The following is a 15,802-nucleotide window of genomic DNA, read 5'->3' as shown; positions in this document are numbered from 1 at the left end:
GCACTGGTGGGTGCAGCAGACTCGGTTACTGTTGAAGGAAGCATTGGCGGGTGCAGCAGACTCAGCTACCGTTAAAGGAAGCACTTCCGGGTGCAGCAGACTCGGCTACCATTGAAGGAAGCACTGGTGGGTGCAGCAGACTCAGATGCAAGTACAGATACCTGAGAACTGACAAGCGTGTTAGGACCAAACTCACAACATTGCACAGGCACCTCCATGTTGGAGGAGGCGGTTTAAATAGTAAGTTACCTCCAGTTATTGGCTGGGGGCACTTTAGAGAAAAACGCGGGGCCCCTTTAAGAAAGAGGAAGTGTGTGTGCGCGCGACCTAAGCACAGTGCTGGGTGACTTGCTAGGATTGCACGCACCCCGGGCAGCAGCAGACCCGGAAGGAGCAGGATGGGAGCCACGGCGGTGAGTACGCTGATGTCTCTGCAGGGAGAGAGACTGCAGACAGAGGAGCGGGCACTACAGTCTAGTGGTATCAGGCCTAATTCTGTAAGATCTAGTGGTACAAGGCCTATTTCTCTAAGGTCTAGTGATGTCTGGCCTAATTCTGTAAAATTTATTGGTACAAGGAATATTTCTGTAAAATCTAGTGGTACAAGGCCTAATTCTGTAGAATATAGTGGTATAAGGCTTGATTCTGTAAGATTTAGTGGTACAAGGCCAAATTCTGTAAGGTCTAGTGCTGCAAGGACTAATTTTGTATGGTATATTGGTACAAGGCCTAATTTTGTAAGATCTAGTGGTACAAAGCCAAATTCTGTAAGATCTAGTGGGACAAGAACTTAATTCTACAAGATTTACTGGTATAAGGCCCAATTTTGTAAGACCTAGTGATATAAGGGTTAATTTTATAAGATCTAGTGGTATAAGGCCTAATTCTGTAACATTTAGTGGTACAAGGTCGAATTTTGTAAGATCTAGTGATAAAAGGCTGTATTCTGTAAAATCTAGTGGCATAAGGCCCAACACTTTAAAATCTAATAGTATAAGGCATAATACAGAAAGATCTAGAATGTAAGGCCTATTTCTGTAAGATCTGGTGGTAAAAGGCCTAATTCTGTAAGATCTACTGGTACAAGGCCTAATACTGTAAGATTTAGTGGTACAAGGCCTAAATCTGTAAGATCTAATGGTACAAGGCCTAATTCTGTAAGATCTAGTGGTACAATGCCTAATTCTGTAAGATCTAGTGGTACACGACCTACATTTGATAGATCTAGTGGTACAAGGCCTAAAAATGTAAGATCTAGTGGTATAAGGCCTAATTCTGTAAGATCTAGTGGTACAAGGCCTAATACTGTAAGGTATAACCATACCAAAAGGCGCACAAAACATCCCAAAAATAAAATGGTATCAAAATGTATTAAAAAAACATGTAAAACACAACAAAAAACATAGTTATAATCAAATCAAAAGACAAAGTTGGATGAATGATATCACAGATGTAAAACACAGGGTCCACCTATATTAAGGTGGTAGGAAAGAGCAGGAAATAGCAGCAGAATTGTTCTGTCTTCATACACGTCGATGTGTGTGATCCGACATACGGCATAAAGCACTTCTGTCTCCCAAAGAAGCAGACTTTCTCTGTAGTCTAACTTGTTTATTGGTAAACATGAGCTCGGTAAAACTATAAGAATACAAATGATATGGATAAGTATTGGGTAAAATAATAGCACAGCTGATACTTTACAACTAACAGAAAAGTATACAGGATGATGCAACTTCTATATATAACTACATACAGCAAGTAACTGATGATAGATTTCCGCCATACACTAAATCACATTCTGTACAACACTATATTACAAAAACAGAAGTAACAATCTTACCGGATAAACTTAACCAGGATTGCAAGTAAATACAGTTAGGGCCAGAAATATTTGGACAGTGACACAATTTTCGCGAGTTGGGCTCTGCATGTCACCAACATTGGATTTGAAATGAAACCTCTACAACAGAATTCAAGTGCAGATTGTAACGTTTAATTTGAAGGGTTGAACAAAAATATCTGATAGAAAATGTAGGAATTGTACACATTTCTTTACAAACACTCCACATTTTAGGAGGTCAAAAGTAATTGGACAAATAAACATAACCCAAACAAAATATTTTTATTTTCAATATTTTGTTGCAAATCCTTTGGAGGCAATCACTGCCTTAAGTCTGGAACCCATGGACATCACCAAACGCTGGGTTTCCTCCTTCTTAATGCTTTGCCAGGCCTTTACAGCCGCAGCCTTCAGGTCTTGCTTGTTTGTGGGTCTTTCCGTCTTAAGTCTGGATTTGAGCAAGTGAAATGCATGCTCAATTGGGTTTAGATCTGGAGATTGACTTGGCCATTGCAGAATGTTCCACTTTTTGGCACTCATGAACTCCTGGTTAGCTTTGGCTGTATGCTTGGGGTCATTGTCCATCTGTACTATGAAGCGGCGTCCAATCAACTTTGCAGCATTTGGCTGAATCTGGGCTGAAAGTATATCCCGGTACACTTCAGAATTCATCCGGCTACTCTTGTCTGCTCTTATGTCATCAATAAACACAAGTGACCCAGTGCCATTGAAAGCCATGCATGCCCATGCCATCACGTTGCCTCCACCATGTTTTACAGAGGATGTGGTGTGCCTTGGATCATGTGCCGTTCCCTTTCTTCTCCAAACTTTTTTCTTCCCATCATTCTGGTACAGGTTGATCTTTGTCTCATCTGTCCATAGAATACTTTTCCAGAACTGAGCTGGCTTCTTGAGGTGTTTTTCTGCAAATTTAACTCTGGCCTGTCTATTTTTGGTATTGATGAATGGTTTGCATCTAGATGTGAACCCTTTGTATTTACTGTCATGGAGTCTTCTCTTTACTGTTGACTTAGAGACAGATACACCTACTTCACTGAGAGTGTTCTGGACTTCAGTTGATGTTGTGAACGGGTTCTTCTTCACCAAATTAAGTATGCGGCGATCATCCACCACTGTTGTCATCCGTGGACGCCCAGGCCTTTTTGAGTTCCCAAGCTCACCAGTCAATTCCTTTTTTCTCAGAATGTACCCAACTGTTGATTTTGCTACTCCAAGCATGTCTGCTATCTCTCTGATGGATTTTTTCTTTTTTTTCAGCCTCAGGATGTTCTGCTTCACCTCAATTGAGAGTTCCTTTGACCGCATGTTGTCTGCTCACAGCAACAGCTTCCAAATGCAAAACCACACACCTGGAATCCACCCCTGACCTTTTAACTACTTCATTGATTACAGGTTAACGAGGGAGACACCTTCAGAGTTAATTGCAGCCCTTGGAGTCCATTGTCCAATTACTTTTGGTCCCTTGAAAAAGAGGACGCTATGCATTACAGAGCTATGATTCCTAAACCCTTTCTCCGATTTGGATGTGAAAACTATCATATTGCAGCTGGGAGTGTGCACTTTCAGCCCATATTATATATATAATTGTATTTCTGAACATGTTTTTGTAAACAGCTAAAATAACAAAACTTGTGTCACTGTCCAAATATTTCTGGCCCTAACTGTAGATGGTTCCAGCACAGCACATGAGCACGTGTGTCCCAGGAAGTACACAGAAAAGTAATGGAGTCTCTCCCTCCCAGCATACCTTGGTACAATCCCACAATGCAACACTCTAATTATAACTAAAACACAGGTTATAAATTTAACCACCACTAGATGGTGCTGTAACACAGCAAAACCAAAACACTAATAGTAGTAAACTTTAATGCATAATTGGAACCACACTGTCCTTCCTAGAATGGACAGAACAAGAATGATTAAGGGTAAGTTCACACAGGGCGTTTTTACTACGTTATTTATGCTAATTTTCAGCTGCTTTTTACAATACCAGAAAAAGCCTATGAGATTTCAGAAATCTCATGCACACACATTGTTTTTTTGTTTGATCAGTATTTTGTGCTTTGCTGCGTTTTTTGGACATAGAGCATGTCACTTCTTTCAGAGTTTTTGCTGCATTGTTTCACCCATTGACTTGAATGGGTGTTGAAAAAAAATGCAGCAAAAACGCAGGTATCATTATTTGCTGCATTTTTGCTGCTGAAAATCCAAGGACATTAGCATGGACAAAGAGGAAAACGCACCAAATGCGCAACAAAACGCACCTGCGTTTTTGATGCAGCTTCTTTCCTGCCAAGAAGATCAGGTTTTGATGCAGAAAAACAAAAGAAGCAAAAACGCCCTGTATGAATTTACCCTAAAAGTGCAAGTGCATATAATTAATAATTGTTGCCATAAACATGTGAAACTCAATGGTGACCAAGACACACACCATCACATGCTACCCACTAAAAAGTAATAGAAAGAATGGTAAATCAAGTAAAGGTGCAGCACAAAAATGGGATGGTGAGAGAAAAAGTCACCACAAGATATACATGTATCCAAAGCAAAATGAACATGTATATCACTTTAAAGGAACAAAATCACCCTGATCCATGCTAAAAGCTGCTCTTACCTATAATCTCCAATTGGGGACACTGTGTATGCAACCCCAACGCGCGTTTCGCATGGGCTTCGTCAGGGGCCGTGGCAAAAAAGTGCAATGTCCTGTCTTTAAATAGGCATCCCGATCATCGAATACTGTTGTAGCACATGCGCAGCGCACTGCCGGCAAAAGATCGCGTCACATCCGACCTCACACTGGCACCGGGCGGGGAAATCCCCACTGACGTCAGAGCCTGGATGCACCAGGTACAGAGACCTTCAGTGACAAGGCCGCTGCCACGCGCACCACGCATGCGCACCAGCACAAACAATGCCATCTTAAGTACGGGCAATCACTGCTCTGGACATATTACATCAAGGCAAATACCGGTACGCCTCATCTGGAAAAAAAGAATATATATATAAATATATATATATATATATATATGTGTCACGGATCCCTACTCCGTGGTGTAACTAATTCGTCACATGCCTGCTCTCAGCACATGACTTAGGTTGTGCCTGCAAGGGTTAATCTATCTCCCCACTCTCAGTCCAGCATTCAACCTCTGTCCTATACTGTAATGGGAGCATAAGTCACACATAGACCCAGGCCACACACCCGCTCATACACGCTGCCACCACTCACCGAACACACGGGCGATGAGTCCCGGAAATATTAGTACTAATAATGTCTACCACTCATAAGGCTCACACACCTTAAGCTATGGATTCTTTTAGAACATTCAAGGTTCAACTTGTTAAAGTTTTATACTTTAATAACAAAAGGTTCAGTGCTTACAGTAAGAAAAGATATTAAAATATGATAATAAAAAGACACACAACTTATGCAAAACAGTATAAAATAACAGGAGAAAACTATCAGAAATCATCTAACTGGTAGTCTGCTTTCTGCTCCCTGAGGGTAGGATGAATGTAGATTGGATCACGCCAGCTCGGCCGCCCCATTATGGGAACTCGTTTCTCTGTATACAGGTCTATTTTATAACTTTGGTCTGGAGGTCAGGTTTGTAGACCAGCCCCTCAGGTTAATATCATAATTGCTTGGTTTTTTATTTAACCACGGCCGCGCCCCCAATGAATATATTATTTTTCTCTTGAGATCCTTTGTGTAAACGTTCTTACAGAGATACTATCAGGCCGTAATTAACATCTCTCTTCCAAGAGCTAGGAGTTGCCAAATGTTACCTTTCTTCTTGGCTTCCCACTGGACTCCCTGGTGAGATTGGGGAAAGAGTCTACTTGTCCCAGGAAAATACATATTAACACCTGGGAGAGAACCTGCAGCTTTCAAGACAGATATTACATTACTAGATTGTGGCCCGATTCTAACGCATCGGGTAATCTAGAATATGCATGTCCCCGTAGTATATGGACAATGATGATTCCAGAATTCGGGGCAGACTTTGCCCGTCGCTGATTGGTCGAGGCAACCTTTATGACATCATCGTCGCCATGGCAACCATTATGACATAATCGTTGCTGTGCCCGTTGCTGATTGGTCGAGGCCGCCAGGCCAGGCCAGGCCGCCAGACGCGGGATTTCTACGTCGATACTGTGCCCGTCGCTGATTGGTCGAGGTCTGGCAGCCTCGACCAATCAGAGACGCGGGATTTCCAGGACAGACAGACAGACAGACAGAAAGACAGACAGACAGACAGACGGAAAAACCCTTAGAAAATTATATATATAGATATCCAGTGGCACAATAAATCTATACATAGTCCACTGCACACATACATATATATACACATATTTCACTAATTTATATATATATATATACAGTGCCTACAAGTAGTATTCAACCCCCTGCAGATTTAGCAGGTTTAATAAGATGCAAATAAGTTAGAGCCTTCAAACTTCAAACAAGAGCAGGATTTATTAACAGATGCATAAATCTTACAAACCAAAAAGTTTGGTTGCTCAGTTAAATTTTTATAAATTTTAAACATAAAAGTGTGGGTCAATTATTATTCAACCCCTAGGTTTAATATTTTGTGGAATAACCTTTGTTTGCAATTACAGCTAATAATCGTCTTTTATAAGACCTGATCAGGCCGGCACAGGTCTCTGGAATTATCTTGGCCCACTCCTCCATGCAGATCTTCTCCAAGTTATCTAGGTTCTTTGGGTGTCTCATGTGGACTTTAATCCTGAGCTCCTTCCACAAGTTTTCAATTGGGTTAAGGTCAGGAGACTAACTAGGCCACTGCAACACCTTGATTTTTTGCCTCTTGAACCAGGCCTTGGTTTTCTTGGCTGTGTGCTTTGGGTCGTTGTCTTATTGGAAGATGAAATCATGACCCATCTTAAGATCCTTGATGGAGGAGCGGAGGTTCTTGGCCAAAATCTCCAGGTAGGCCGTGCTATCCATCTTCCCATGGATGCGGACCAGATGGCCAGGCCCCTTGGCTGAGAAACAGCCCCACAGCATGATGCTGCCACCACCATGCTTGACTGTAGGGATGGTATTCTTGGGGTCGTATGCAGTGCCATCCAGTCTCCAAATGTCACGTGTGTGGTTGGCACCAAAGATCTCGATCTTGGTCTCATCAGACCAGAGAACCTTGAACCAGTCAGTCTCAGAGTCATCCAAGTGATCATGAGCAAACTGTAGACGAGCCTTGATATGACGCTTTGAAAGTAAAGGTACCTTACGGGTTCGTCTGGAACGGAGACCATTGCGGTGGGGCACGTTACTTATGGTATTGACTGAAACCAATGTCCCCACTGCCATGAGATCTTCCCGGAGCTCCTTCCTTGTTGTCCTTAGGTTAGCCTTGACTCTTCGGACAAGCCTGGCCTCGGCACGGGAGGAAACTTTCAAAGGCTGTCCAGGCCGTGGAAGGCTAACAGTAGTTCCATAAGCCTTCCACTTCCGGATGATGCTCCCAACAGTGGAGACAGGTAGGCCCAACTCCTTGGAAAGGGTTTTGTACCCCTTGCCAGCCTTGTGACCCTCCACGATCTTGTCTCTGATAGCCTTGGAATGCTCCTTTGTCTTTCCCATGTTGACCATGTATGAGAGCTGTTCACAAGTTTGGTGAGGGTCTTAAATAGTCAGAAAAGGCTGGAAAAATAGATAATTAATCCAAACATGTGAAGCTCATTGTTCTTTGTGCCTGAACTACTTCTTAATACTTTAAGGGAACCAAACAGAATTCTGGTGGGTTGAAGGGTTGAATAATAAATGACCCTCTGAAAAGACTTTTCACAATTTTTAAAAAAAATAAACAAAGAAATAACATTCTTTTTTGCTGCAGTGCATTTCACACTTCCAGGCTGATCTACAGTCCAAATGTCACAATGCCAAGTTAATTCCAAATGTGTAAACCTGCTAAATCTGCAGGGGGTTGAATACTACTTGTAGGCACTGTACAGTGGGGCAAAAAAGTATTTAGTCAGTCAGCAATAGTGCAAGTTCCACCACTTAAAAAGATGAGAGGCGTCTGTAATTTACATCATAGGTAGACCTCAACTATGGGAGACAAACTGAGAAAAAAAAATCCAGAAAATCACATTGTCTGTTTTTTTAACATTTTATTTGCATATTATGGTGGAAAATAAGTATTTGGTCAGAAACAAAATTTCATCTCAATACTTTGTAATATATCCTTTGTTGGCAATGACAGAGGTCAAACGTTTTCTGTAAGTCTTCACAAGGTTGCCACACACTGTTGTTGGTATGTTGGCCCATTCCTCCATGCAGATCTCCTCTAGAGCAGTGATGTTTTTGGCTTTTCGCTTGGCAACACGGACTTTCAACAAAGTCCCTCCCTCCAAAGGTTTTCTATAGGGTTGAGATCTGGAGACTGGCTAGGCCACTCCAGGACCTTGAAATGCTTCTTACGAAGCCACTCCTTCGTTGCCCTGGCGGTGTGCTTTGGATCATTGTCATGTTGAAAGACCCAGCCACGTTTCATCTTCAATGCCCTTGCTGATGGAAGGAGGTTTGCACTCAAAATCTCACGATACATGGCCCCATTCATTCTTTCATGTACCCGGATCAGTCGTCCTGGCCCCTTTGCAGAGAAACAGCCCCAAAGCATGATGTTTCCACCACCATGCTTTACAGTAGGTATGGTGTTTGATGGATGCAACTCAGTATTCTTTTTCCTCCAAACACGACAAGTTGTGTTTCTACCAAACAGTTCCAGTTTGGTTTCATCAGACCATAGGACAGTCTCCCAAAACTCCTCTGGATCATCCAAATGCTCTCTAGCAAACTTCAGACGGGCCCGGACATGTACTGGCTTAAGCAGTGGGACACGTCTGGCACTGCAGGATCTGAGTCCATGGTGGCATAGTGTGTTACTTATTGTAGGCCTTGTTACATTGGTCCCAGCTCTCTGCAGTTCATTCACTAGGTCCCCCTGCGTGGTTCTGGGATTTTTGCTCACCGTTCTTGTGATCATTCTGACCCCACGGGGTGGGATTTTGCGTGGAGCCCCAGATCGAGGGAGATTATCAGTGGTCTTGTATGTCTTCTATTTTCTAATTATTGCTCCCACTGTTGATTTCTTCACTCCAAGCTGGTTGGCTATTGCAGATTCAGTCTTCCCAGCCTGGTGCAAGGCTACAATTTTGTTTCTGGTGTCCTTTGACAGCTCTTTGGTCTTCACCATAGTGGAGTTTGGAGTCAGACTGTTTGAGGGTGTGCACAGGTGTCTTTTTATACTGATAACAAGTTTAAACAGGAGCCATTACTACAGGTAATGAGTGGAGGAAAGAGGAGACTCTTAAAGAAGAAGTTACAGGTCTGTGAGAGCCAGAAATCTTGATTGTTTGTTTCTGACCAAATACTTATTTTCCACCATAATATGCAAAAAAAATGATAAAAAAAAACAGACAATATGATTTTCTGGATTTTTTTTTCTCAGTTTGTCTCCCATAGTTGAGGTCTACCTATGATGTCAATTACAGACGCCTCTCATCTTTTTAAGTGGTGGAACTTGCACTATTGCTGACTGACTAAATACTTTTTTGCCCCACTGTATATATATATATATATATATATATATATATATATATATATATATATATATATACATACAGTACAGACCAAAAGTTTGGACACACCTTCTCATTTTAAGATTTTTCTGTATTTTCATGACTATAAAAATTGTACATTCACACTGAAGGCATCAAAACTATGATTTAACATACAGTATGTGGAATTATATACTTAACAAAAAAGTGTGAAACAACTGAAATTATGTCTTATATTCTAGGTTCTTCAAAGTAGCCACCTTTTGCTTTGATGACTGCTTTGCACACTCTTGGCATTCTCTTGATGAGCTTCAAGAGGAAGTCACCGGGAATGGTCTTCCAACAATCTTGAAGGAGTTCCCAGAGATGCTTAGCACTTGTTGGTCCTTTTGCCTTCACTCTGCGGTCCAGCTCACCCAAAACCATCTTGATTGGATTCAGGTCTGGTGACTGTGGAGGCCAGGTCATCTGGCGTAGCACCCCATCACCCTCACCCCATTTCTGAGGCTCGTGACTCAGATAAACTTATCCTCAGAAGCAGAGGTGACTCTTGGTCTTCCTTTCCTGGGGCGGTCCTCATGTGAGACAGTTTCTTTGTAGCGCTTGATGGTTTTTGCCACTGCACTTGGGGACACTTTCAAAGTTTTCCCAATTTTTCGGACTGACTGACCTTCAATTCTTAAAGTAATGATGGCCACTCGTTTTTCTTTACTTAGCTGCTTTTTTCTTGCCATAATATAAATTCTAACAGTCTATTCTGTAGGACTATCAGCTGTGTATGCACAAGACTTCTGCTCAACACAACTGATGGTCCCAACCCCATTTATAAGGCAAGAAATCCCACTTATTAAACCTGACAGGGCACACCTGTGAAGTGAAAACCATTCCCGGTGACTACCACTGGAAGCTCATCAAGAGAATGCCAAGAGTGTGCAAAGCAGTTATCAAAGCAAAAGGTGGCTACTTTGAAGAACCTAGAATATAAGACATAATTTCAGTTGTTTCACAATTTTTTGTTAAGCATATAATTCCACATGTGTTAATTCATAGTGTTGATGCCTTCAGTGTGAATGTACAATTTTCATAGTCATGAAAATACAGAAACATCTTTAAATGAGAATGTGTGTCCAAACTGTTGGTCTGTACTGTATCTATATACATAATTGTCTAAGGGGTACTTCCGTCTGTCTGTCTTTCTGTCACGGTTATTCATTCGCTGATTGGTCTCGGCAGCTGCCTGTCATGGCTGCCGCGACCAATCAGCGACGCGCACAGTCCGGAAGAAAATGGCTGCTCCTTACTCCCCGCACTCACTGCCCGCCGCCCGCATACTCCCCTCTAGTCTGCCCTCACACAGGGTTAATGGCAGCGGTAACGGACCGCGTTATGCCGCGGTGTAATGCAGTCCGTTAACGCTGCTATTAACCCTGTGTGACCACGTTTTTTACTATTGAGGCAGCCTATGCAGCGCCAATAGTAAAAACATCGAATGTTAAAAATAATAAAAACAATAAAAAATTATTATATACTCACCTACGCCACCTTTCCCGCTCCTCGCGATGCAACCGGCACGTTCCGGTCGCACGGATGGTCTGGCAGAAGGACCTGCCATGAAGTCATGGTCATGTGACCGCGACGTCATTACAAGTCCTGCGCGCCTGCGCGGAAAGGACCTGCCGTGACATCACGGTCACGTGACCGCTACACGGTCTTGTGACCGCGACGTCATGACAGGTCCTGCACGGCAAAGACCTGCCGTGACGTCACGGTCATGTGACCGCGACACGGTCACGTGACCGCGACGTCAGCGCACCCTGGGACCGGAAGATGCCGCCTGCACCCCACACAGGCGACAGTGCTACAACGCGCCTGCGGAAGGTGAGTATATGTTTATTTTTTATGTTTTTACCCTGTGTCATACGTGGCTGGGCAATATACTACATAGCTGGGCAATATACTACATGGGCTGTGCAATATGCTACGTGGCTCTGTGCTATATACTACGTCACTGGGCAATATACTACGTCGCTGGGCAATAAACTACGTGGCTGGGCAATATACTAAGCGGCTGGGCAATATACTATGTGGCTGTGCAATATACTACGTGGCTGGGCAATATACTATGTGGCTGGACAATATACTACGTGGCTGGGCAATATACTACGTGGCTGGGCAATATACTACGTGACTGGGCAATATACTATGTGGCTGGGCAATATACTACGTGACTGGGCAATATATTACGTGGCTGGGCAATATACTACGTGGCTGGGCAATACACTACGTGGCTGGACAATATACTACGTGGCTAGACAATATACTACGTGGCTGGGCAATATACTACGTGGCTGGACAATATACTACGTGGCTGGGCAATATACTACGTGGCTGGGTAATATACTACGTGGCTGGACAATATACTACGTGGCTGGGCAATATACTACATGACTGGGCAATATATTACGTGGCTGGGCAATATACTACGTGGCTGGGCAATATACTACGTGGCTGGGCAATATACTACGTGGCTGGACAATATACTACGTGGCTGGACAATATACTACATGGCTGGGCAATATACTACGTGGCTGGGCAATATACTACGTGACTGGGCAATATACTACGTGACTGGACAATATATTACGTGGCTGGGCAATATACTACGTGGCTGGGCAATATACTACGTGGCTGGGCAATATACTACGTGGCTGGACAATATACTACGTGGCTGGCCAATATACTACGTGGCTAGACAATATACTACGTGGCTGGGCAATATACTACGTGGCTGGACAATATACTACATGACTGGACAATATACTACATAGCTGGCCAATATACTACGTGGCTGGACAATATACTACATGGCTGGGCAATATACTACGTGGCTGGACAATATACTACGTGGCTGGACAATATACTACGTGACTGGGCAATATACTACGTGGACATGCATATTCTAGAATACCTGATGCGTTAGAATCGGGCCACCATCTAGTCTATATATACTGTATATATATATATATATATATATATATATAAAAACTCAAAGAAAGAGGCAGCACTCCATTTCTTCAGTGAAAATGTGGAAGATTTAATCAACCCACTTTACTGGGCGACGTTTCGGCTCCATCTGAGCCTTTCTCAAGCAGTGGGTAACCCTACTTAGTGTCTATTTATATGCATCTCAACAATCAATACTTTGTCCCAATTATAATTTACATTAAATTAAGTGCTTCTACAAAATAGTACATTATACAATATTTGGTTATACTTACACTAAGTGCTCATATATAAAGTGCCCTGTGCTTATATACATTAAAACATAGCAACATATTGCCCCTCAGATGCTCCATATTTACTACTTATTACGATCATAACATTGTTAATATCTTCTTATTGATCATATTTTACTTACCCCCAGATGACATGTGGAACTATGGAGGACGCCATGTTTGATAGAGCATGCGCAGTAGCGCAAGAAATCGCCATATTTGTTGTGGCTTCATTATGTCTATGAAATTTTCTTACCCACGCACGCGCAGTAGCGCAAAATGACGCCACATTTAATGTGGCTTCATTATTAGCGTCTCTACAATCCCAAATACGGGATATCTCAGCCATACTCACATTGCTATTAAGGCTATGATAAAAATATGTCTTTATATAAAAATATGTCTGTTCATATAAAACAGAATGGATTTATCATAAATTAAATATTCATACTATATATATTTTTTTAATTTTTATTTAATGTTTAATATACTTCTTATATCTATTCGGACCTATATGGACTATCTAAGATGCTCTGGCATATCCTGATGTCACGGACGGCAGCCTATTCAGGTTGTCTCCGTGAGCCACATAGAGTCGCTACGCCCCAAAGTGGTCCCTCCGGATCAAAATGTTGCAACCGTGACACCTATATGATACACGCACTATTGTCCTGGTCCACTTTTATCTCATGTCTATTAAAGGATATTCACAATTAGCTCTTTTTCTTATTTGTAATTTTTATTTTAATTCAATGACTAATACATCCTAATTATAAACATTGCTAGATAGCCAAATAGCAAATGGAGCCTATACAGAACATTGAACTATATTGAAATAATTATAATAATAAATAATAATAAATTCTTCATCCTCCATGATACCACATCTCTCTAGGGGAAGTTTCTTCACAGAGATTGCCATCTGAAAGGCAGAAAAAAATAGATAAAATTACAGATGTATAAAGACCAAAATATCCGTCATCAACAAAGCCCCAATTATACATGTAGAACAGGGTCAGTACATACCCCTCTATAACACCGTATGGATTTTAAAATCTACATTTAATCTATGTTCCTACTTCTTTTGTAGGAGTATAATGGTGGCATTAGATATTGGTGAAAATCATTCAACATTTGTTTTGTTTTGGACACGAACAACAGAAATGTTGAATGATTTTCACCAATATCTTAACACTATAGATGAGACAATAAAGTTCACATTGGTATCCTCAACAGAAGAGATGCAATTTCTCGATGTATTAGTCCAACAAAAGGATAATGAACTGGTTACAACACTCTTTGTTAAAAAAATGGATAGAAACAATTTATTGACATACGACAGCCAACATCCACGTAATGATTGAGTCAATACCATTGAGTCAACTGTTGAGGGTGTGGCGAATAATTAAAAGAGAGGAGGATGTTGATGAAGCGTTGGAATTATTAATAAGAAAATTTATAGCTAGGGGGTACCCCAAGAAACTTTTGCAATCTGTCAAAGAGGATGTAAAAAAGAGAGATAGGAGAGCATTGATTACCAAGGATATAAATAATAAAAAACGGATTAACCGGGTCCCCTTTGTTAGTACGTACGTAGAAGAGAGTAAGGAGGTGAGAAATATTATTTCAAAACATTGGGGAATGCTGGGTAAATGTCTCCCTGAAATAAATGAGTTCAAAATGCCACCATTATACTCCTACAAAAGAAGTAGGAACATAGGGGATTATCTAGTTAAGTCAGATATTGGGCCATTGATAAAGAACCCTCAATTAACATTAACGGGTAAAAAGAAAAGGGGTTGCTTTCCCCCTTTATCTTGTGTCAACTGTACCCACATGATAAAGGACTCCACATTTGAGCACCCTGAAATTGGTAAAATCTATGATATAAAGGAATTCTTGACATGTGCTACAGATCATGTAATATATCTCTTGTCCTGCCCATGTAATCTTTGGTATGTTGGGGAGACGATATGTGTATTCAAGGTTCGGATGAACCAACATAGATATACCATTAGAAAGAAAAGAATGGACCTTCCAGTCCCCAAACACTTCGTGGAGTGTAACCACACTGAAAAGGACCTTAAGTGCAGAATAATAGATGTGGTCCCAAATCTGAGGAAAGGAGGTGATAGGGAACAAATCCTAAAAAAGAAGGAGCTCAACTGGATCTATGAGCTCAAAACACTTAAACCAAAGGGATTAAATGTAGATTTTAAAATCCATACGGTGTTATAGAGGGGTATGTACTGACCTTGTTCTACATGTATAATTGGGGCTTTGTTGGTGACGGATATTTTGGTCTTTATACATCTGTAATTTTATCTTTTTTTTTTTTGCCTTTCAGATGTAATCTCTGTGAAGAAACTTCCCCTAGAGAGATGTGGTATCATGGAGGATGAAGAATTTATTATTATTATTATTATTTCAATATAGTTCAATGTTCTGTATAGGCTCCATTTGCTATTTGGCTATCTAGCAATGTTTATAATTAGGATGGATTATTCATTGAATTAAAATAAAAATTACAAATAAGAAAAAGAGCTAATTGTGAATATCCTTTAATAGACATGAGATAAAAGTGGACCAGGACAATGGTGCGTGTATCATATAGGTGTCACGGTTGCAACATTTTGATCCGGAGGGACCACTTTGGGGCGTAGCGACTCTATGTGGCTCACGGAGACAACCTGAATAGGCTGCCGTCCGTGACGTCAGGATATGCCAGAGCATCTTAGATAGTCCATATAGGTCCGAATAGATATAACAAGTATATTAAACATTAAATAAAAAATAAAAAAATATATATAGTATGAATATTTAATTTGTGATAAATCCATTCTGTTTTATATGAACAGACATATTTTTATATAAAGACATATTTTTATCATAGCCTTAATAGCAATGTGAGTATGGCTGAGATATCCCGTATTTGGGATTGTAGAGACGCTAATAATGAAGCCCCATTAAATGTGGCGTCATTTTGCGCTACTGCATGTGTGCAGGTAAGAAAATTTCATAGACATAATGAAGCCACAACAAATATGGCGATTTCTTGCGCTACTGCACATGC

The sequence above is a fragment of the Ranitomeya imitator genome, chromosome 1 (genome assembly GCF_032444005.1).
Source record: "Ranitomeya imitator isolate aRanImi1 chromosome 1, aRanImi1.pri, whole genome shotgun sequence".
Taxonomy (NCBI): domain Eukaryota; kingdom Metazoa; phylum Chordata; class Amphibia; order Anura; family Dendrobatidae; genus Ranitomeya; species Ranitomeya imitator.
This window is presented reverse-complemented; position numbering follows the sequence as displayed.